The following is a 23,481-nucleotide window of genomic DNA, read 5'->3' on the forward strand; positions in this document are numbered from 1 at the left end:
GGCACCTCGGGGCGGAGACCGGGCAGGGCGGGCGATCGGGGAGCGGCCGGGGCGGGGGGATCGGGGATGGGGAACGGGGTGAAGGGAGCGCGGGGGGCCCGGGCAGGGCTCGGGGTGCGGACACGGGCTGTCCCCGAGACCCAGCCGAGCGGCCCCGGGCTCTGCCGCCCGTCCTTTCGCAGCGGCCCGAGCCGCCCGGGCTCCCCCCTGCTGCCCGCACCCCTCGGATCCCCCAGCGGGGCTTTGCCCCCGCTCCCCAAAGCGGAGAGTCCACCCGGCCAAAACCTGTGGCAGGAGCTGGGAGCTGGCGAGTGTCGCTGCCGCAGGTGACTCGGGGCGGTGTTTGATTCGGGGTGTGGGGACGAGGGGCTCAAACACCCCCGGGGGTCTGCGGGTGGACCTCAGCCCCGGATCTGGGATTGCAGCCCTTCTGCGACGCTCTTCAGCACATGCTTCAGACTCTGCTTTTATTTTCTTAATTACCAAAACAAAATATAGCGGAGGAAACTCCTCCCTGCAGTTGCTGGGGGAGGCTTGGCCGTGGGGATGTGCTTGGGCTGGGACCCGGGAGAGCCCAGCGAGGAACAGGTTGAGGAGCACCAGGCCAAGGGAGGGAAACGGAGGAGAAACTGGCTGTAAACAAAGGGAACGTGACTAGACTAGCCAGGCTCCAGCACTCTGCTCCGGAGAGAACAGAAAATAAACTGCAGAAAGAGGGAAAAGTCAATTGTGTTTTCAGCTGGCTGGAGCAGAGTTCAGTTTGCATGCAGAACCTCAAAGGGGAGCTCCGGGAATTGTGCTGGGATGGGGGTTTTGGGGCTGTGCAAACAGGCAGCAGTGAAGCTTTGTTGGCCAAGCATTTGTCCCACCAGCTTTAGCACTGATCCTCTCGATACCAAAGGAGAGAAGATGCTTTCAGGACATAAAATGGGGTGTAAAGAGAGGAAAAATAATCAGCTCTCTGGCCACGTTGCTTAGGAGAAAGCAAAGGGGTGTTGGGCTGCAGGAACATGCTCTGCACGGGGACACCCAGGTCCTCAGCTCTTCCATGGGCCGGGCAGCTTGGCAGCTTCCCCAAGCCAGCGTCATCCTAAACCCGATAATAAGCAGCGGCCTGGGACTGACAATAGGATTCTTCTTCTTTTTTTTCTTTTTTTTTAATTTAAAAAAAGATGAGATTAACCAGCTGAAGTTAACAACAAACTCTGGATTTCAACAAACCCGAATGAATCACCAGGAACAAACCCTGCTCTGCGGCCGTCAGCCCTCTGAAGAGCACTCATTGGCTCACTTCAAACTTAAAGAGCAACTTTTGACAAACACTCCATCAAAAAACTGGCTAATACTTGCTTCTCTCTTAATCCTCCTTGAGCTGTTTCCCTGTTGCTAATCTCTCCCAGAAACCATTATTAAATCTTTCCTGGTTTGCAACGCTAATTCTGAGCAAATGCACCAGGAACAAAACATCAGCTGGGCCTGTGTCTTTGTGTCATTTGCATGCTCCACGGGAAGATCGTTTCGCTTCTAATGAGACTAATTAAAAAGAAACAAAAAATAATAAATCAATCCCATTAATCTTAATAAATTGAAGCACTATGGTCCTTCCCAAAGCGTTAGTGACTGCCAGCTCCTAACATGCTGGAATGCAAAATTGCTCCTACTGTAAAATCATGGGATCATAGAACAGTTTGGGTTGAAGGGACCTTCAAAGCTCATTGAATCCACCACCCAGCCATGAGCAGGGACATCTTCACCAGCTCAGGTTGCTCAGAGCCCCGTCCAGCCTGGCCTGGGATGTCTCCAGGGATGGGGCATCCACCACCTCTCCTTGTAAAACATCTCTTCCTCATGTCTAGGTTGAACCTCCTCTCCTTTAGTTTAAAGCCATCACCCCTTGTCCCACCGCAGCAGGTCCTGCTAAAAAGTCTGTCCCCAGCTTTTTTGTATCCCCCTTTTAAGCACAGAAAGGCCTCAATAAGGTCATCCCAGAGCTTTTTCTTCTCCAGGCTGAACACCCCAACCCTCTCAGCTTGTCCCCATAGGAAACATCCCTCAGCATGCCCCCATGTTCTGGTTTCTTAGTCTGTTCTCTCTGTTCTGGGCTGTGCTGGGGGTCGAGCAGCCCCTGCGGTCCAGGGCTGGGAGGTAAATCCCTCATCGCAGCCCCAGGCTCCGCAGGGCTCATCCCAGAAGACAGCGACGGGTGGACGTGTTCCTAAAATTAACCTGTAAAAAGTGCTTTGATAGGATGCTGACAGCTAAAGCGGAATCAAATTATCGTTTGGAATTGCCATGAGATAATTGGCCTCATTTACTATTTTAAGACAAAAAAAAAAAAAAGGCTCCCTCTTCTCCCTCTTCCAGACAACTGCAATGGAGAAATATTCAGGAGTAGATGATGTCCCCAAACATATCATTAAAGCTTTAAATAAATGTATGATGACATCTCCTGCTAAGAAAGACTTCCTTTGTATTTCAGATAGGAACCAGCCAGGTCATTTTCAATGTCATTTTTTAATAAACAAAAGAGATTCCTCTTTTTTTCCAGGCACACAGCTTAAAATATTTGGAGATGTAAGTATGTAATTTGAATTCCTTCACACATTATTGATTTAAAAATAATCTTTCTTAGAGATGCCTCTTACTTGCCAAAAGGTAAATGCTTCTGTCTGCTGTGTTTTGTCAGTTTTACTCTACTTGAACAGCTACAGAGCTGACCCAGTCCCACCCTGCAGATTATCATGTTTGTAAAAGGGAGAAAGAGATGAGAACTATCCCTTTCTCACTCTCTCATTAATTGCAAGGATTAAACGCCAAGGCAGCTACACAGTATTACGAAGGAAATAAAAATATGAATTGGAGGAGCCAAGTTCTGCATTTGCTGCTCCACTGTCCCGATGTATCCGAGCCCATCGCACCCACTCCCAGACCCAAACCCCTCCCATGGCAGCAAAACAATCACCCGCCGAGCAAAACAATCTGTTCTCGTGATAAACCTGAGCGGTATTTTGGGTAAATACTACACTTATCTGTTGAAGGCACTGAACATGTTATTGAGAAATGGACACTGAGTAAATTATCCTGACCCCATTCATTTTCTGATTAATTTCAAAGTCGCTTTCTTATTTGAAAAAATCTACACCTAAAGTTAAATAGGAAGACTCTTACTTTTCTCACTGTTCTGTGGGCTCATTATATCTTCATCTCACCATTGTAACACCAAAAGCGTGAAATTAATTTTCTTTTCTTTTTCTCAGTAAGTCGCTGTTTGCCTAGTGCAAGCAACATTATGTCTGTGCTGATGTGTCAGACGTTAAAAATACCGTGAGACCGTTTGATGAGCAGTGAGGCTTTTGTAAAATTATAGATCTTGAAGGGACTTTATCTTGCCATCTGGATTTCACATCTCTTTAGATTCCCCTTTGCTGCTGCAAAGCACCCGCAGTGCAGGCAGGGGGAGGAGCCACGGCCAGGGGGAGGAGCCACAGCTGGGGAGGAGCCATAAATGGGCGGTCCCACCAAGTGGGCGTGGTCATGAAGGGCCAATCAGGGAGCGGTGCTGCCTCTAAAAGCTCTGCCTTTGGGCAACTGGGGAGACCAGGGGGTGGTGGGGGTGGTTGGCTCTGGTTACCCAAAGCCTGATTCCTAGCCTGGGCATCTATTAAAAGGGAGTGTTTAGAGATGTGCGAAGTGTGAATGAGGTCTGGAGCCTCCTTTGGCTGCAGGACAGGTGAGAGATGCCCCAGGTATGACACCCCCTGATGCTTCCCCCATCCAAGGTAGCAGCAGCTCCCATCAGCTCGTGGGTTCATTCTCCTCCTCCACTCTTCTGACTGCTCCTCAAGACTTGTCCCCTTGGCCTGGGAAAGCTCTGAGCTGCTCTGGGCTCAGGAGGCCTGGAGGTTCACCCTCTACTTGGCAACTAACTTATGCACGCTAAGCACAAGCAAGACAAAACCACCTTCGTGGTCCAGGAGGGCAGCTGTTGTGTGCTGGGGCTGTTCCTGGGCTGTCTCCTCCAGCACAGCTTTGCTGTTGCTCGCTCACCTCTCTCCTTCTGAGCATCTCTGAAGCTGGTGTGTGTATTTAGAGCAAAACCTTGGGTGGCTGTAGTAGGTTCGCATGATTGATCCCAACACCAAACCATCCCATACCAGGATGGTGAGCAGGTCCCGAAACTTCGTGATATCTGAGAAGTTTCCAGCTGCTCTCCTTTCATGTCTGTCTGGTGGACACCAACCCTTGGAACCTTGAGAAGGTCTGTACCAAGCAGAGCTCGTGGGGAAAGGTGGTGGTGACCTGCACATGTGCAGGGCTGCCTGTTTTTGTTGCTGCCTCTCTGTCCCCAGCGGTGTGGGTGGCATGGGCTGTTTGTCTTGGAGGTGCTGGGATGGACTGGAAACCAGCACTGACCTCTGAAGCAATGCTGGGGGTGTTTGGCTGTCCAGCCAGTGGCTCGGCTTGCCTTGAGTTCACGAGATCTGATTTTTGAGATAGTACAAACAGACCCGTCGTCCCCAGCAGCCAGACTCGCTGGCTGGTGTCACCTCTGCCGAGGACGAGAACAGCGTGTCGGTGTCGCTGGAGGTTAAATCACAGCAAATCACATTTCTTGTCCGCAAATGGGCTGCACACGTGCTTTCTTTAATCAGTATTTAGTTTGTTGAATTACTTTTATTGGTAGTTAACTGTGTGATGGTCTCAGTTGAACAGCTGGTCCATGATTTGAAAAGAATATTCTTCAACCCTTGCTGAGTGCAATTATTTTTGGATACAAGTGGAGTCTTTAGAGCCATTAAGAAGATAAAACACAGATTGTTTGCAGAGATTTTTTTTTATTATTATTTTAATAGCTTTCAAAGAGAGGAACTTTTATTATTTTTTCTATTGTTAGCAGACAGTGCAGTGGAACCCAAGCAGAAGGGCTGGGAAGAGACACAGATGTTCCCTTTGCCACTGGCTGGGCTGCTGGGCACCCAAACCCAGGGCAGAGGGTTTGAACCTCCCTCCAAAGCTGCCGTGATGTTTCCCAGATCTTGCAGTAGCTCATCTGCCCACCGGTTTCTTAGCAAAACCACTGAGGGCTGGTGTGGGGCTCCCTATATAATGATTTAAAAGCATGTCAGTGGATGGGGCAATGGCAAAACAGAGGAAATTAAGGACTTTGTACTTTCTTCCATTGATGGGGAAAATCACAGACAGATCCCAAACCTCTGACTCCCAGCCCAGCACCAGCTCATCCAGACCACAAAAGAAAATAGGCGATCTCCATTTTTAGAGCACGGTGGGTTGTGGTAGCAACTGGGACACCCTTATCCTCAAGAGTAAGAGTATGTATTCTCTCTCTCTCAAAAAAAAGGCATTGATTTATCAGTAGATAATAAGTTATCTCATGAGTTAAATGGAGTTTGTATGTTATGCCCCTCCACGAAGGAGGCTGGCTGACTTCTCTTTCTCTGCAAGAGGAGTGCTTTAAATTATTTAGAGGAAACTACACAATCTTGGCTGCAGTTTGCTATTATGATTGCAGAGCTTGTCCCAGTGAAAACCACAGGCAGAGAGGCTGTAAAATTATGGCTGTCTCTTTAGTGGGAAGATAAAGCGAAATTGTTAAAGCAGGTAAGGATTGGATGCTTTTAGTTTATCCTGGGGACATGTTGTTGTAGACTGAGTCTCCCAAACTTCAGTCTGAAGTCAACAATGCACTTATTTGGGTTGGAGATTAGTAACAAGTTTCAAAAGGAAAGCCTATACCTAATAATAAATCAGTGTTTCATTCCAGCACCTCTGTATACCTTGATTTTCTTTTTTAATGCCCTTGTGTTTCAAAACTGCAAGGGCAAGAAAAGGAAAGGAACTCAATCATAAACATTATTCAGTATCATTTGTTATACTGAGGGGAGGAAAACCCTTACAACTTCAATACATAATTAAAAATGTCTAATAAAAAGCACTAGTAAATTGGGTGATCAACAGCAAATGGCAGAGCAGCATCTGTTCCTTCCCACTAGGTAAGGATGCTGCAGGTGTGTGGATAATGCAATATCAGCTGGGGGGGAAGATCCTTGTCCCGGGCACCCTTTCTGCTGCCACCTCCCTGCTCTGCTCTTCCTTCCCCCCCTTTTTTGGTGGTGTTTGTATTTGTTTTCCCCTTCCTGACTGTATGAATCTCTGCTGCTCACTGGGGTCATTCTAACCTTGCCTCGGTGCTGGCAGCTGATGGGAACGGGCTGTTTGGCAATAACTCTTCTCAGGGAGCACTCTTTGTGGACATAGTATTCAGTAATAAAAGTAATGATTTTGGAACAGTGCACTTGTGTAGGGAGCTACGCCACAAGAATTTATTAAATGGTTTATTCTGCAATAAATGCAACATAAATTGAAAAAAAAAGAAGTCAGGACAAACGGAGGAGCGGGGAAGGACCTCAAGAGGACAACTGCCCCGTTCCCAACGATGCCAGAGTACATGTGTTTGCTGGATCTGGGTAATCAACACCCGGGTTGATTGCCTGCGGCTCCTCCAGCGTTCTTGCCATGAGAACAGCTCGAATGATTTGGGCCTTAACTGCTTGTCAGCTTTGCTTCCTGTTTTCTCACTTTGTTGGAAGTCAACAGTAATGTAGAGGTTTTTTTTTACTAGTGGGATGTAAAATAAGGAGAATCAGTGAATTTCTTGCACAAGCAGAGAATTAGCGCCCTGCCGAAGAGCCGCGGAGCCTGCGTGTGTTCGCGCAGCAGGATCCTCTATCTGTCTTCAGCACAGTTGTGTTCAGATCAAATTAAGATGAAATTATGGCACTGGGACTTCATGTAGGTTAAAATGGCTCTGTATAAAACGCCTCCAGCATTGCAAACATGGGTTCTTGAGTCAGAATGGCGATCTTTGACTTAACCTGCCCTCTAGTCCAGCTTTAGGGGTCAGTTACTGTGGAGGGATTGGTTCATCCCAAGGCAGATGCAGAAAACTCACTGTCTTGCTGCAGAACCAGCAATAAAATATTTTTTTGAAGCAAGAAAATAATCAGGGTGGTTTTAATGAGGCTCAGAAGGAAGACTCTCTTATCAGCAGAAAATTCAGCTGTTATTCAACTCATTCCTCCTTATTAACCCTTAGTGACCACCCATGGGTGAGCACTCAGTCTTTTCCAACCAAAATGATTCTGTGACTCTGTGGTACAAACCATTTCCTCCATCAGCATCTGGGAGGTGATGGGTGAGCCCTGGTGTAAGTGGGGGACAGGGACCTGTGGTCAGCACATGGGACGCCCCTGGCTGGGTGCTCATCATGCGTTTCTCTACCAGCATCAGTTCAGCACCGTGTGGGTGGGTATGGATTCTGCCTGGGGGGGCGCTGCCGGAGCGGATTTCTAATTATAGCTAATTGCAGGGTTGATACATTCTGGATTTGGTCTGATACAAGTCAAACGATTTCCTGTTGTTCAGCACTTTGCAGACACGTACCCAGAGGCACCGAGAGGGACGTGTTTTCTGAAAGCATCCAGCTGGGCAAACACACGCTCTTCCTTTTCCTTCCCGTGCACGGACCTTGCTGAAGCAAAACGCCCACAGCCTGGTTCTGTGGTCTGGGGTGATGCTGACTCTGTATTTTATTTAATAGTGTAGAGGTCCCTGAACCAGGTGAAATACTCTGATTTAGTTAAGCTGGGGGCTCCTGGGAGGACCAGGGTCCTTGGCCACACTGAGCCCTTTTCCATCCCCAAAACACCGCAGAGAAGGTCCCTGGCAGTGAGGATGAATGGAGCTGGGCTGGCCCTTGCCTCAGGTGAAGGCTGGAGTGTCACCCATCACAAATATCTCCAAATTATCAAACCTCCAGCTCTGTTCAGTTATTGGGTGAAACATTTTGGCTCGTGGTGGAGAGCAGCTCATACGAGATGTTTTCATGGCTGTTTCTGATCTTAAAACCAATGAGTCCCTGAATTGCTATCCAAACCCAGAAAAACATCCTTGTAGCTACGCTGGCATTTATCACATAACGATGTACCCAAGTGTATCTAAGCACGAAGTCTGCATTATCAGACCTTTGGAGATTACTTTTATCATCTTCCCTCTATTAAATATAGCTCAGCTCTGCTGCCTTGAACATGAATAAAATTTGCTGGCTATTCCTTCTAGGAATCATCCATTAAGTATTTTTAAAATGCTGTTCAGCGATGTGTTTGCCCTGTGTTTGTGCTCAATGGGATCACTGTTGCGTAATCCACAGTGTTCCCTGTGCATGATGATTATTTTTTGGCTGATTTATGTAGGAAGTAACCTTCACCGCTTCACCACTTTTTTAATGTATTTTAACAAATCTGAACACGTGGCGGATTCTGTTATCTCGAGCTGTGGGGTTTTGCCCTTGGCTGGAAGTGTGGACAAGGTCAGAGGGAGGGAGATGGCGGTTTCTCTGGCTGGAGATGCTGATTGATGGCTCTGTGGGGTTGCTTTGCACAGTTCGCTCTGAAGAACAGTGGCTGGGTGATGCTGATGGGGTTGGGGGATCAAAAGGTTGTACCTGGATTTCAGCAGAGAAAGGTCAGGGTTGGGGGACCACAGCTCAGCATCCCACTGGAGGAAGGATGCTCTGCTCATCTCCTCCACAGGAGACCCCCCAAAGGGAGGAGGAGACACACATATCCAGTGTTAAATGGCATATGACTCAAGGAAAAAGAAGAAAAATCATGCCTCTTTATTACATAGATTTATCTAGCTGTGCCGGGGCCTGACAACCACCACCAGATGCTCATCTTCTCAGTTGCGTTATTGGATTCTGGGACATCCTGGTAATTGCCATAAGTGGGAGATGATTCCCCAGCGTCTGGCATGTGTTAATACTGATTCAGAGCGCTTATCAGTCCACTTAAGGAAAGACCGTACGTGCTCTGTCTGCAGTCAGAGGCAGCCTGGTAAATTCTGAAGGATCAACATTTGATCCTATCTTTTTTTCCCTTCAAATTGCTGCTGAATGACTGAGTCCTCACCACCGGACCCTGCTGCAGCTTGGACAGTTAAAGGTACAGAGGCATTGCCCAGATGTCACCCCCTTTTCTGGCGATGGGTAGGAAAGTGCTGTCCTGTTTCCCCCAGCTTTGCCCCCAGGTGGTATTTCAGGAGCTGCCGAAACGCCAACATGTCCCAACAGAAATCTTCCAACAAATTAAAACTACTTCTGTTGGGTTTGTTGTTGTTGTTTCAGGTTCAAACTGCCTGTTCCCTTTGTGGCTGACTGCAGGTATTGATGAGCACAGCTGCTTGGATGCTACTCAGCTGGATGGCTTTTAAGGGAGGAGAGAGCAGTAGGTGGAGGTCTCTGGGGGCGGTGGAATCTCAGGCAGGTGGGTTTCCCTGCTCAGCTCAAAGAGAGGAAAAGGGAAGAATAAAACCAGCTAAAAGCAGATATTTCAGTAATTGCTCCAAAGGTGCTGTTTTCATTCCAGGTAGGAATGAAAAACACAGGGTTTAGGCAGTTTTAAGAATTTTTGTTCCCACTTCCTTCCTCTGAGGAGCCTGACAGCGTTGGGTCAAAAATGAGAGTAGATGCTGGTGTGTGTGCAGCAACGCTGGCGACCTCCTGTCTTCCAGCAGAGCTGTGGAGGTTTTTGAGGGAAACAATGGTGCAAAAGGGTCTGTTTAAACAGGGGAATGAAATGTTTCCCAGCGTCGCTCCTGGCTGAGGAATGCTGTTGGGTTTTAAACAGTATGCGAGGGCAGGGAAAAGGCATTTTTCAGGCGTGCAGGGCTCCAGCGCTGTCTAGACTTCATAATGCAACGGTGCTCACCGCCCTGCCTTGAACTGCTGCCACAGCGTCTCAGCACCTCCTATAAATGGCAGCTGAGAAGCCTTTCCCTCTGCCAAAGCCTCAGTCATGCTAACGAGACCCTGGTTCCTGTCGAATTTGGCAATCTGTCCCACTAAACTGGTGAACTTGGAGCAGGTGGTGGCAAAGCTCATTTCCTAAAAACCACATCCCTCTGGAGACAAAAAGCCACACCTGAGTTCCCATGGTGGGGTGACTGCAGCTCACTCCAGGCCAAGGGAGATGTCTGGATGCGGAGTGGATGCTCCTGCCTGGGAACCTGAGATCAGAGCTCTGCGGAGGTGAGTTTTGGACCAGCACATCGCTCTTGAGTCAAATCGCTGTTGAGACATCTTAGAAAAGTGCTGCTCTCTGCTCAAAGGCCGTCCTGTTGGATGTGGCACTTGCACTGTAGCCACCAAAAGTAATCTGTTCTTTAGCTGTTTCTGTCCTGTCTGGCTCCATGAATCTGTCGGCAGAGCTTGGCTGAGCAGCTCTGGTTTGGGTCACCCCAGCATTAGGATGCATTTCCTTCTCCACCCTCCTTTCTCCTCTTTCTGCGATCAGGTTTCTTGCAGCTCAGCACACTCCTGTCTCTCTGTATTTCCCACTGAAGCCTGAAGTAGGGCTTGGTCACCTCTGTTTTTTTAAACCCAGCCCAAGTAATGAGCATCTGTGACAAGGCAGAGGTTTTTCCTAAGCCCGTGGTTGGCATAACTCATTCTTTACAACCTTGCTCCTCTCCCTGCCCACAAGGAGTGGGAAGGACATCTCTAACCACGGGATGCTGCCTCCTGTGTAGCCCATGGCAGGAAATTAATATCTTAGTTGTTTTATTTTAAAAGAGCCTGGACTTTCCAGGAGTGCTGCGTGGTTTGTGTGCTGGCAGTTTCGGGTGCCTGGGAAGACGCCCCTTGAAAAGCGTTGATTTCCGGAGGTTGAGTCCCAAGAAATGCAGATCAGATCTCCGCTTCTCTGTGTGAAAATGGAGGCAGCTCAGATCTTTTGTCGCTTTGGTGTGTGCTCCCGCTCTCCATCAAAAGACAGTACATTTCTGTGCAAAACTCTCGGCTGTAACTGAACAGGCAGAAGTGAAATAGTGGAATGCTGCCTAGATCCCAGAAGGAGGTTCATCCCTGACGTGAACTTGAACTTTGGATTAACGAGCTTTTCAGACCTGCTGAAGCTTCTGGTTTGTGGTATTTTTCTTCTCAGACAGGCACACCATACATTGGTAAAGTAACAGGAACTAATACTTTTGGGTCCATGAAGAAATCTTCGTTGCCCACAGGAATGGGCTAGTCCAGCTTGTGATGGTGTTGGGTCTGTCTACCCCAGGAAGGGTGGAGGAGGTGCCTGGACTGGACAGAGGGATGGTCAGTTGGGGCCTTGCATCTCAGATGACCAGTCACTTCTCAGTTTACCGGCAGAGAAAACACAGAGAGCTGCTGTGCTAAACTCTGTAACAAATGCTGAGAAAACCTGCAAAGTCCAGCTCCCGTTTCCTGCTCTAAATCCCCCCAAACAGACCCTGATATCCAGGGCCAGGAGCCAAATGCTCTCAAGTCAGTGGAAAGATTCCCCTTGACTTTAATGGTTTTTGCATGAGCGCCTAATTCCTTCCTATTCACAGGCTCTCTTGGACTTGGTTATGGAAACGACTGCAGATATAAAGTGCTGCCGTGAGCTGTGAACCCCTCAGGGCAGCGCAATGGCGGGTTCTGCCGTCCTCCTGGCAGCTGGAATGGGTTTTGTTTGACAAAAAGCCTGATGTATGTTCTTCCAGCCAGTTCCGTGGCTACAGTGTGAATGAGCGTCTTAGCAAATAGATTCATGCAGACGGGGTTTGTGGTCAGCCCGCTGGGTTTGGAGCCAAGCTCTTCCCAGCAGGACGGGGAGGGCAGGGAGCTGGTGTCCGTGCTGGGCAAAGCTCAACCTCTATGGATTTGACATACCAGCATCTCTCAGAGCTGCAGCCTTCGGTCTTGCAGCTTCTAGAGATGGGTTCAGTTCCCTGTGTGCAAGGACCGTGTCACTGGTAGAGACTAGGTGCTGCCCGATTTTGTCACCTCCTTGTGAAATGCAAGGTTTTTGCCCTAGAGTGTCTTCCCTTGGCAAGAGAAGGACGTGAGACCCCAGCTTAGCGATGCACTTGCTTAACCAAGAAGATGTTGTGAAGGTCCAGTCCTTTGCTGCGCTGAGCTTTGTCCCACCTGGACCAGGCATCACCCATATGCCACCAGCCCACCATGCGGTGAAGGAAGCTGAAGGCGCTGCCTTGGCCACCTCTGTGGCTCCATCACATTCCATTTGGCAAAACACTTAAATTGATGCTTAACTGCTAAGAACATAGAAGTGTTTGACTGGCTTCCACGGGGATTAAACACATGTAAGTGTTTGACTGGGGAGGGATCTTGGTGCCTCCGGCTGGCAGTGCCATCGAGGGGGACATGAGATTTCCTCCCTGACCCCTGGGACCATTGACTGGCTCCTCAAAGCATGAGATCCACCTGCTCTGGTCTAATCATACAAACAGCAATAATAGCAAACAGATTGTTTAGTGTTTATAAAACATCCAAACATCTGACTCTGTTACAGGACCAGTGACTGTCCCAGGGGTGTTTGAGAAGAGCAGAGAGTGTTTTCTGATGCGGAAGGGTGCTCAGCTGCGTCTCGGGTGAGAGGAGGAAGATGATGATTGCTGTTTCTTTCTCTACACCCTAGAAACTTTCTAGATCTAGTTAAGGCTTTAGGTTGTTTTACTTTGCTGTTCAAACTCCGGATTAGTTTTGTCATTTCTTTTTTCCACGCACGCAAAGACCGCTGGGTGTCTGCACCCCCACCTGCCCACCCCTTGCTCATACAAGCACGAACGTGACCCCGTTCTCAGCGTGGCCTCGGTGGCTTGGGTGCAAATCCACATTCCTGGAGCCACGTCCTGCAAGAGGGACCCAGACCTCGCTTCCGCAGCTGTGCATTCCTGGGATGAAAAGGGCAGCTCAGGCCCAGGCTGTTCCATAGCAGAATATCAGACCTGGGCGATCTATGGAATAAGTCTGGCAGCTGCAGGAGCCATCTGGCTGCTGGAAAAATCTGTAGTGAGCTCCGTCGGGGTCCCCTCCTGACACCCAGATTTGGGGAGGGCTCCCCCTTTGATTTCTAAGAGTTTTAAATGCTTATCCCTTGGTATCCCTAGAGATGTGGCTATATGAAGACTCCGAGTTCAGACGCAGGAATTATGAAGTGCTGGCCTGGCTTTTTTGGAAGTATTATTTGCCTTTTATAGTCACTGTCTGCAGCCCAGGCTGATCATCCTGTTGCAGAGGAAAACAGGCAGCAGACGAAGACGTGGATGAAGTAATGAATCCATCTCCCTGCAGCCTAGCCAGGTATGCTTTTTTTTTCCTCTGACAACTTAATTAACATGCATACATCTTTCCTCACATTTTTATGATGCTCAGTGGAAAATAACGGTCACTGTCTAATTGCACTAACATTAAACTTGTTTTCATGGTTGAAAAGGACACATCCAAGGGCAGTATCGTTCCCTTGCATTTGATTACTCTGGGATGTGCTATCTGCAGCAAGCAGCTGGAAATGCAGGTTTTATAATGGGCTGGACTGTGCTGGTGAGAGGAGGATAGACTTGTCCAGTGGAAAATAGGTGCATTAGTATGGGCTGGATGATAAATCCTTATCTGGCTGATGCTCTGCCTGCTCTGTTTGGGGTTTGGAGCTCCCCTGGCTGGGGGAGCAGCCCATCGGTCACACTTGCTGCCCGCTCAGAGCCTTCTCCTGCCCGGACCCCTCCTGGTGTCCCCAGGGCTCACTAAGCAAAAAAAAAAGAAAAGAAATCCAAGAAATTTTGATTGAGTCATGAGTTAAGTTTCTTCACCCAGCCACAAAACTGGTTGTATTTAGCCAGAACAAAATGAAACAGGGGCCCTCCTGGTGCAACAGATTCCATCCTACAAAAGAAACCACCACCTCTGTTGTGGGAGGGATGTGAAGTTGTTGATGGAAACAAGCACGCTGTGATCTCATGGCCTTCTGCTCCGCTGTGGTTTTGGTTACTCCAGGCTCTTGGTTGCGCCTTACAGGGTTGTTGGTTATGAAATGTCTGGGTTTACAGTGGCGTTTTTAAAATTCAGCTCTTCTTAACATAGCATTGGTTTTTTTTTTCTAGTATGAATTTCATGGTGTTGTGTTCGGCTTGAAATTACTGCTGCTCTACCATGCCAAAGCTCGGGACGCTTTGTTCCATTTTCTCGTCTAAGCCTGACCAGTCCCACAAAGTCCAAATGTAACCCGAAATACTCAAATATCCCAAATTGCACTGCGTACGTGGGAAATGAGCACATTTAGACGCGTTGCCAGGATGGTGGCACTATGAGAGGAGGTTTTGCACTATGAGAGAGCGTGCAAGTCCAACATGACTCCGCCGGTGGGTGGTTTGGGTCTTGGCCAAGGCGAGGAGGTTGGAAGGAAGCATATGGCTTCGCTTGGGTGCTTTGTGGCTTGACCATCTGCAAGGAGGATGAACAGGCATCATCCCTTGCATTCACCCCCTCCAATTTAGTGCATGCCTGGAGAAAGGCGGCGGTAGGTGCTGTCTGTAAAATAAATGGCATCTCTGTGACAAATGGTGCTTCTCTAGGGCTTTGCTTTGCAGACTCAAAGTTGTGGAGTGATGGGAACAGCAGAGGTGGCTGCAAGAGCAGCAGGTTCACAGAGCTGAGCTCAGCTGCCTATTCTAGGGGTGAGTTAATCACCTATAATAAGTGAGCTCTGCGAGGGGCGGTGATGAATGGGAGCATACGGAAGGGGAATGCTGTGCAGCTAAAAGAGCATTGATGATAGCACCACAATCCTTCCGGCAATGTGATTTATTAGGCTGTGATGGTGTCTTTCACGTTACACAGAATCACAGAATGTTAGGAATTGGAAGGGACCTCAAAAGATCCTCTAGTCCAATCCCCCAACATTAAGTGGCAGATGCCTCATCCTACACAATATTTAATGCAGGATGAGAGTAGTTTCGCTGTAGGAAACCAGTCTGTTTGGAAGGGAGGCAATGGGCAGACTGGTCTGAACTGGGAGCACTGGTTCTATGACTGCTGTGGCTCACATCATGCTTGCAATCAGGAAGAGAATTTTTAAGATTAGACTTTTATTAGGTGCCTAATTGACTCATCATCCCTGCTCCTCCTCAATCACATTTGTTCTGCCCAGGAGAAAGGGGGCTGAGGAGGGTAAAGGAGGAGTGAATTCATGCCATTTTTGTTAACAGAAGATTGTAAATGACTAAAAACCAAACCAAAACAAAAAACCAAACCCCTACAAAAAATAACAACAACAAAGAGAAGTTGTGTTTTTTTAAGCCAGTTTATATTCCTGGAAGCTGATGACACCCTGGATTACTGTTGTTTTTTTAGACCTCTTTCCATTTATTTTTTTAGGATAGTTTGTCTCTAGTGTGGGTAGAGAACAGGGGAATATGCAGAGAGGGGGGAAAAGCTAAAAATGGGCAGGAACAGGCTGACTGCATATGCTGCTTTTTTTTTTTTTTAATTTAAGAAAAGAAAAAAAAGAGCTTGAAGTTCTTAAAGATTTGGGTATGTGAGGTGGAGCACATGCATAACAAAGGAAGCTGATCCTGAAGGCCATATTTAATACAGGTTATTTTGTGCTTTATTGAACATTGTGGCTCCTTGGCTGTGGGAGAGCTGTGTCTCAGTTTGTGAAATAATCAGTCCAGAGCTCTGATTTATGTCACTTGGAAGCTGCGTTGCTCTGCGAAGGGCTGCAGCCAAGCCATCCCAGGCCAATGTGCTGGTGGGACCACGGTGGTCTTGCAGGTCTTGTATCGGTGCCGCCGGGAAATTTGTTTCTTATTGCTGTCCGGTTTGGGTGTTGCATCTCACTTTGGTGTTTTTGCTTAGAAAACAGTCTTTTTCTTCAGGAATGGTTTCTCTTTTCTCCGTGTTACTCATGCTTACCCAAGCCAAGCCCCACTGATGTCCATGGGATGCTGCTGCTTGGTGGGTAGTCCAAAAAGTAGAGAATGAGCTCAGCTGGTCCCTGCGCGGGACGGGGAAGGTGGGAGCCGGGGGACCAAAGTCTCCTCCCGCTTACGTGAGTGTGTCACAGCCAGTGCATGTTCTGGCTCTTCTGCTCATTTCCTGATGGTTGCTCTGGATTTCTATTGCTTGCACTAAAAGAAAGGTCCGGTCCGTAGCTCAAACATCTAGAGGGAACTTAGAAGGAAACACACTTCACATTCTCACTCCCAGCTCTTCTGTGCCCTGAAGCTCTATAGACACGCCAAGATCACAGCGTGCCTTTTTCTTCTAGTTTTTCTTTTCTTCCTGTTACCAAAGCAGAGACTGACGTTCCCAGTAAGTGTATCCAACAGGTCTGTCCTTTCTTGTTGCTCCTTTCCAACACAATAAGGCTTTGTTTGAAAAGTTCAGATTAGCTCTCTTCCTTTTTTTTTCTTTTCCCTCAGCTGGAATCTTCCTTTTAAAACATTCATATCTGTATTATTATTTTTCTGCCGGCAGGTTAATTAATACTTGATTCATCACCTTGAAAGCTAATGGATATTTATCCAGATCACGAAGGAAATAAATGCCTTCTATAAATAACTGCAGCAACACTCACTGACAACCCATCTTTATTTATGCTCCTTTTTCTTCAGGAAACAAACTCTGCTCAGCTCCCCAGGAGTTAATCCTGACCTTTTTCCAGGGCTGGTTTTGCACAGGCCTGGCTCAGTGTTTTCCTACTTGAGCTCTTCTTTGAAAACACAGTGTTTTTTTTCTAAGGGAAAAGGGCAGCGTTTGTGGAGAGAGACGCAGACAGCCCTGTGTAATCACTCCAGCCTGGGCCAGCAAAAGCCATTTGAGACCCAGGGTGTTTCTGTGGGCTGGGAAGGTCTCTCTGAAATGTTGTTTAGTTTTGGCTATTGGAAAAAAAATACTGGAGAGCCCTTTCCGAGTTCCCATCTGCTTCCAATAAGTGGTGTTTATTGTCTTTGCCTCCAGCTCTCCAGCTATTGTCACTGGTGACCTTAATTAGGAGCGTATTAAAAATCATGTCGAGTTTGTTGCTCACGCGTAAAGAATTAAAAAGTAATTATTTACTTTTACTGTTGACTTGCACGTTCCTCCTGGGTGCTGCTCTGCATCCACGGGAGTGTCTAGAAAGTCATTGTTGTCCAGGTGGAATTCACAGGCAGAAATAACCAGATGGGTGCTGGGGACATGGGCAAGGGGACCGAGGGACACAGAGGTGGCAGGAGAGCTGCAGTGGGTGCTGGTGGCCAACCAAAGCGTGACCTGTTGTAGCCAGGGGACAGCTTGTCCTGGGTCTGCAGGGTGGGCTTTTTGTCCCCTCAGCGATGACACTTGTTTTGAGGCGGGATGAGGGAACCAAACGAGTTCACTCCTCCTGTGTCGCTCCATCTCTCGGTTTTTATTGTAAGCGATGCAATTTGTGAAGTTGCCTCCAGGAAGCATCAGCCTCTGGAGTGGCAGAATTGTGTAGAAATCTCACCTTTTGTTCATTTTCCTATCCCTCATGAAAATACGAGCTGAAAGCTTCCAGCACAAAGCAGCAGCTAGACGTTTTCTATGATTGCTTTAAGAATCTACGCTGCTTAAGATGGACTTACGGGTTGTTGGGGTTTGTTGGTTTGTTTGTTTGTTTTTTCCGGTACATTGGCTCACGAATTTTTACTTCCTGAGCTTGGCGGCACTAGATGCATTAGAAACAGAACAACTGATTTTAATGAGCCTAAGATTAATGCAGATGAGCTTGGCTGAACCTGCCATCCAGCTGAGGAGAGAGGATTTTCTCCCTTCACCTCCCAGCTCCCCCCTCACTGGCTGCTCCATTGCAAGCACAACTGTAGCAGAGTTTGTTCTCATCACCAGTCATTACCTGGGGGAGATGCTCATTAAGCAGCCTGGTTCATATAGGAAATTCTGTTTAGCGCTCTGGGTGTAAATAAATAGCAATTACCAATATGAGAGAACTGGTTCTCCAAATCACCCCTGCACTGGGCAGAGCTCTCCTGCTGCCCCAAGTAACCTGTCAGCTTGATGACTTGTTTCCCTCTACACCTGAAATTAGATATTTGTATAGTGGGTGGTTTTATTACCTGAGCAATAAGGAAATATGGGGGAGGCTGAGCTGAACTATTCTATTTGATTCTGTGAGCAACTGACACTTTTATATCCCTGTTTTATTTTTTTTATAGGAGAGAGATCGCGCCGCTGCAGGTTTTGCCCGCTTGAGCTGTCGAGTGAATGTAGCAGGAGCACCATGTGTGTGAGGAGCCATAAATCATGAGGAGGAGCCATAAATCCTGAGGAGTCTCCCAGGAAAGCATCAGGGGATCGTGGAGGAGAAGAATGGGCCAGCAGCTGGTGAGCTCGCCCAGTGACTTGTGTCCAGCTTTACTGGGATACAGGAACCTTCCACCTGCCCACGGGTAAGTCACAGCATCATGTTCTGCTTCAATATCCCACCCAACGAGTGGAAGGAAGAACCATGTGATGTGTTAGGAGTCCCCAACCCAAGGGCTTCTTGGTGGCTGCGTGACCCTTTGCATCCCATGGGATGGCAGATGGAGGACGTTATTATGAGGCTGTTCTGCAGATACAGCTTTGTATATCGCAGCAGTCTGGTGGGGAAATCTGTGAGGGCAAAGGGGTGCCTGGGTCAAAAGTGCTGTACCCCAGAATTAGAAGACCCTGAAAGGCCACATCCAACATCACATCACACACACTGTGCTCTTCCCAGGTGCTGGAGGGCCAAGGATGTCTTGGGAAACACAGGCTCAGGCTGCCCTGCAGTGGGAGGTATTTTTTCTGAAAGCTTATCCTGAACTTTTAAAGGATTTTTTTTCAGCTTCAAAACCTATATATTATAAAGCAAAATTCCTCACGTTGTTAGCATAACTTTCAGCCAGCATCATTGGATCCTGAGTCTGTTGCCAGCAGCAGCACCAGTGATTTCCCCGGTTTGCTGCAAGGCAAAAGGACAAGCCGGGTTCCCGCTTTGCTGAGCCTCTTCGCTCACAAGGAACCAAAATCCCCACGAAAATTGGGCTGTCGCCACATCAGCACTGCCAACAGCCGCCTCCGGGTGTGGCTGCCCTGGAATGCATTTAACACCCACCCTGAGCATTTTTCTCCTCCTCTGCATTTTTCCCCATACAATTTCCCTCACAATTGAGTCCCTGGTGCTGGTTTGCAGGGACAGGCACCCTTTGCTGCTGGCCAGGTGGCTGGTGGCATGTCCCTTGCCGGAGCAATCTGTCCCCATCTCGCTGTCATGCTTTGTTCCCTGTGCTCAGTTTTACTCCCCTGCTAAACCCAGTCCACTGCTATTTTAATACCCAGGGATAAACCCGTCTCTTTGCTGCGTCTCGCACATGTTGCAAGCGGCACAAGATATGAAGCTGAGCATGTCTGTGTTTAGCACCTGCCAGGCAGGTCCTGGCAAGGAATGCATTGGCTCTTTGGTGTCACCAGCTCCAAATTACAGCATTTCTTCTTCCCCCACTCGAGATGCCTCCTCGGCTGAAATGACAGCATCAAATTCTCCCTGTGTGACAGAAGGTTGGTTGTTCTTTGGTATGGAGTTTGTTTTATTATTAATTTCATATTTTTTTGTTGCTTTGTCTTTTGTTTGTTTATTTGTTTTGTGTTTTCTATCCCACTGCCAGAAAAGGGGAGAAGATGCAAATGCTGTTGCATCCCAGTGTCTGCCCGGCACAGCTTGGCCCGAGTGTTTGTCCCTCCTGGATCCCAAATGCTGATGCTGTGCCAAGACCAAACATGACAGGAGCCAAACCACGCCACGAACTCCGGGAAGTGCAAAGGTGGGAAGTTAAAAGGCACTTGGGACTTGTTTTCCAGGAGGGTTTACGGGACGTCGCTTTAGCTTCACCCTCTGTTTACTGCAGGGTGCCTAGGTTTGGTCCATTTGGTTCTTGTGGCTTCTGCCATTGTGCTGGAACAGGGACATGTCAAGGGAAGTAATTCTTTTTGGCTTTTTCACATCCTTAGCTTGTGACTCAGTTATCAAGAGTTGTTACCTTTGCATCTCCGGCAGATGAAGAGAGGACCACTGCATCACTTCTGTGTCACCCAGGAGAGCTCGAATATTGTGATTAAAACATTCCAGTCTCGCATAGTCCGCTCAGACATGTGGGAAGAAACCTTTGCAATTAGATTCCCTGTGCACCGGTAGGAGGGCAGGAGTTTCACCTTTTTATCTTTTCCATAACTATATTCTGCTGTGATTTTTAGAGCAGCAGGGAAAAAAAAATGCCTGTTTGATTTTCTTCTTTATGCTAAGCCTGGTTTTACTTTCTGATTGCCAAAGCATGATAAATGGAACAGAGATTACCTAGAGACTTTCAAAGATTTGCTTTCAAATTTTGTTTTTGCTGAGCCTCATTAAGCTTGCAGGTTTTATCTACGCTTTGTTCTTACAGTAGAGTAGCTTTGCCATGTTTTAATAGCTTTTTTTCATTATTATTATTTGAAATTAAAACCAGATAGAGGCTTCTCATGCTTAGCGTTCAAATCCTATTTTTAAAAATGTTGATCATGTGTGCATGGTTTTTCTTTTCCTCTGATCACACTGGCCCTGTAAAGGACAGTCACTAACGAAACGCTTTGGACCTTTGTGCACTAATGGGTGCGATTTTGTAGATTCAGGGACAGATTTTAGAAAGTACAATGTATAGATAAAAGAAAAATGTGGTTTCCAACAGAGAGACAGGCAAGACAAATAATTATAGAGGTCCTGCTTTTAAATCTTATGGGGTACATAGCAGCTTAGATGTGATAAGATAGTCCATGGTGTATCTAGGAGCATCATCCAGGAGCTAAATGCTATTGAAAGATCTCGTTTTCCATTATTTTAGGAGAAATGGCCAAAAACCTTCTCATAGTCTCGATGGTCTCTTCCAACCAAAGTGATTCTACCTCAGTCTGCAAAGGGTGACCCCAGGGTCACCAAGCGGGGGGCACAGAGGGCAAGGGACCCCATGGAGCATCACGCGCCCTGAGGCAGAGGGACCGGGCGGCACAGCTGGATTTACCTCCACCTTGGCTGGTCCAGCACCTGGAGAGATGGGAGCACGGGTGGCGATGCAAAGCTGGTGCTGGGAAGGCCGGGCTGTCCCGCGGTGTCCCCGCCGTGCACCGCCGCGCTGTCACCAGGAGGTGGCACAGCCCGAGCGCGGCCGCTCCGGAGCGGGGCCGGAGCCGACCCCCCCGCCAAGGGCAGCGACGTGATTCACTCGGGCAGTTCCAGGAAACGGGAGAAAAGTCTTGTCTCTTCTTTCTCGGAAATGCATTGTGCGAAATCCTTTTACAATAAAAAAGACCAAACAAACAAACAAAAAACACACACACACACACAAAAAAAAAAAAAAAAAACCAACAAAGAGAGAAGGTACAAACTCCATTTTCTTTGGACAGAAGGGGAAAAAAAATGAGCGCATATCCCCCCCACTTTGAAAACATGCACCTGTCAGCACATTCACTGTCCCGTGTCCCCAAGGCCTTTCCGCACAAGCAGAGCCCCATTCATTACTCTAACAGCACATCTGCGAGTATGTTCCTTAAGAAAACTTCATTTATGGCTTCTCTCATATTAATTGCAGCTTGTAGAGGTTTTTTATGCTGCAAAAGCAGACCCGGCAGCCGTGGGCTCGGTGGCTGGGGAGGGACAGGTCCTGCCTCCTCATCCTCCCACCTGCAGCTCCTGATCTGCTCATTCCCAGGTGGGACCAAATGCATTTTCCCCACAGGACACATGTAGCGCATCGTCCCTTGTGGGAGAACTCTACAGGCACCTGTGATACAGCTGGAACCAGCAAACCAGTATTTTTTGCTAAACATTGGCAATTTTCTCTTTCTAGCAAAGGCAGAACAGAGGATGTGGAATTGAAAGATCAGCCATCATAGATTAGAAGAAACATTTGCTTTCCATGGAACACTGACCTATAATACAACATTTCTGCTAGAAACATTGCGCTTCGAGAAAATTGTTGCCTATATTTTGCTTGAATGGATGCTTTTGAAATGCATTGCTATTGTTGGTAAATCATATACTACTTCACTCAGGTCATGCCCAGTTTGTAACCATTTTTCTCTTCTTGGGCTTACATGTCAAAAGTTCACTGAAATAGTTAACAGTGGCTTTTTCTTGCATGAATGTCCAGCTGGCTCCATTTTTAGCTCTCACAACATCCTTGTGGGTGCAGCAAACTTCATGTCATGGCCACTGATCTCCCTGCAGGACCCCCCATGGAGGGCACATGGCGGGGATATGGGGCCACTGCTCTCCATCCCTCCCACAGTCCCCATCTGTTTGTCCCTGAAACTGCTACAGTGAATCTTCCAGGAAAGCCCCAGGACAATGGAAAGATGTTCTACAAACACAAGAAATCAGATGTAGAAGCTGTTGTGCAATCATTTACTCACCGGAGCCCATTTCTCGCTCTTCGGTCCCTTGTGAGAGGAAATTACAAACCCTTATGTGCATTGTGGGATGATGCTGGCAAGAGCCTTCTGTCCTGTCCTGAGAGGGGAAAAAACAAAGCGGTTACAAAGCCAGTTACTTTTCAAATTAAAATAAAATATTAAAAAAAAAATTGTTTCTTTTTGTTGTTCCTTCTAAATTCCTGCTTAGCATCCTGAAAACCCTGTAGAGGATTTGCATTTGGAACATGAAATGAATTTCTCACAGTGAGGCCAAAGCAAACTGAGGTGCATGGGCAGGGGAGCGTGGTGTCCTCAGCTGCCCGAGGTGGGACTGATGCTGCCCCAAATCTTTGCTTTAAAGTCAGATAATACACATTCACTGGGTCTGGGAACATAGGGAATATTTCCAATAGCCCAGACCTCACCTTTAAGTCCATAGTACTTTAAATAGCTGGAAAAACCTAAAAGAGAGCATTTAAAGCTCAATCCTGACTGTATGAATGTCTCTTCATGGCAGAGAATGTCCTTGGAGAGCTGCTGAGCCTGATGTGTGGTTGTTGGAGGCTGGATCCCACCGGGACTCTGGGGCAGGTGGGCAAAAATATCCTCGTTCACATGCCTGGATGGGGAGAAAGATGGTTTAGGTCATATTTTTAAATAGCCAAGATTCATTCTGAAAAACATAAGACCCAGCAGTAGGGATGTATTCGGTCCTTATGCTGGTGGCACCCACACCATGACCACAGACACACAGATGTTTCAGCTCAGCTGCTGCACAGCCCGTGTCCTCCCTTACCTGCCCATAAAGCACCATCTGATATCTGTGCCAGGACTAAGAGGCAAAGGGACAAACTGGACACCTCCATTTTTGCCTAGAACACAAGTTCATGAACCTCTGTTATCATCCAGGAATGATCTAATTGAAACATCTTGACTTACACAATCATCCCCTTCTCTGTTCCTCTCTTCCACTCTTTTAAAAAACGTTTCCTGCTTTTTGCAGCTGGACAAGCTGTCCTCCTGCCTGCTTTGAAGTAAATATTTTGTTGGGTTTGGCTGCTGTTACAGCCACACATCGTTGTCTGCCTGATATCTTATCCATCTGCTGCTAAAGAGAATATTAGGAGCTAAGAGTCTCAAAAACAGGTTCTGAGGTGCTGAGCAGA

The 23,481-nt window shown here is 47.6% G+C and overlaps 1 long non-coding RNA gene across 1 annotated transcript; it reads left to right on the plus strand.

The window, feature by feature from the left end:
• The first annotated feature begins 60 nt into the window (after positions 1-60).
• LOC110365809 (uncharacterized) lies at positions 61-21,237 on the plus strand. The gene is made up of 5 exons (XR_010467077.1): positions 61-326; positions 1,173-10,105; positions 13,000-13,192; positions 18,067-18,300; positions 18,612-21,237. It is a non-coding gene; the product is annotated as an uncharacterized LOC110365809 (long non-coding RNA).
• Positions 21,238-23,481: the final 2,244 nt, after the last annotated feature.

Source organism: Columba livia, chromosome 18, assembly GCF_036013475.1.
Source record: "Columba livia isolate bColLiv1 breed racing homer chromosome 18, bColLiv1.pat.W.v2, whole genome shotgun sequence".
In the NCBI taxonomy this organism is placed as follows: Eukaryota; Metazoa; Chordata; class Aves; order Columbiformes; family Columbidae; genus Columba; species Columba livia.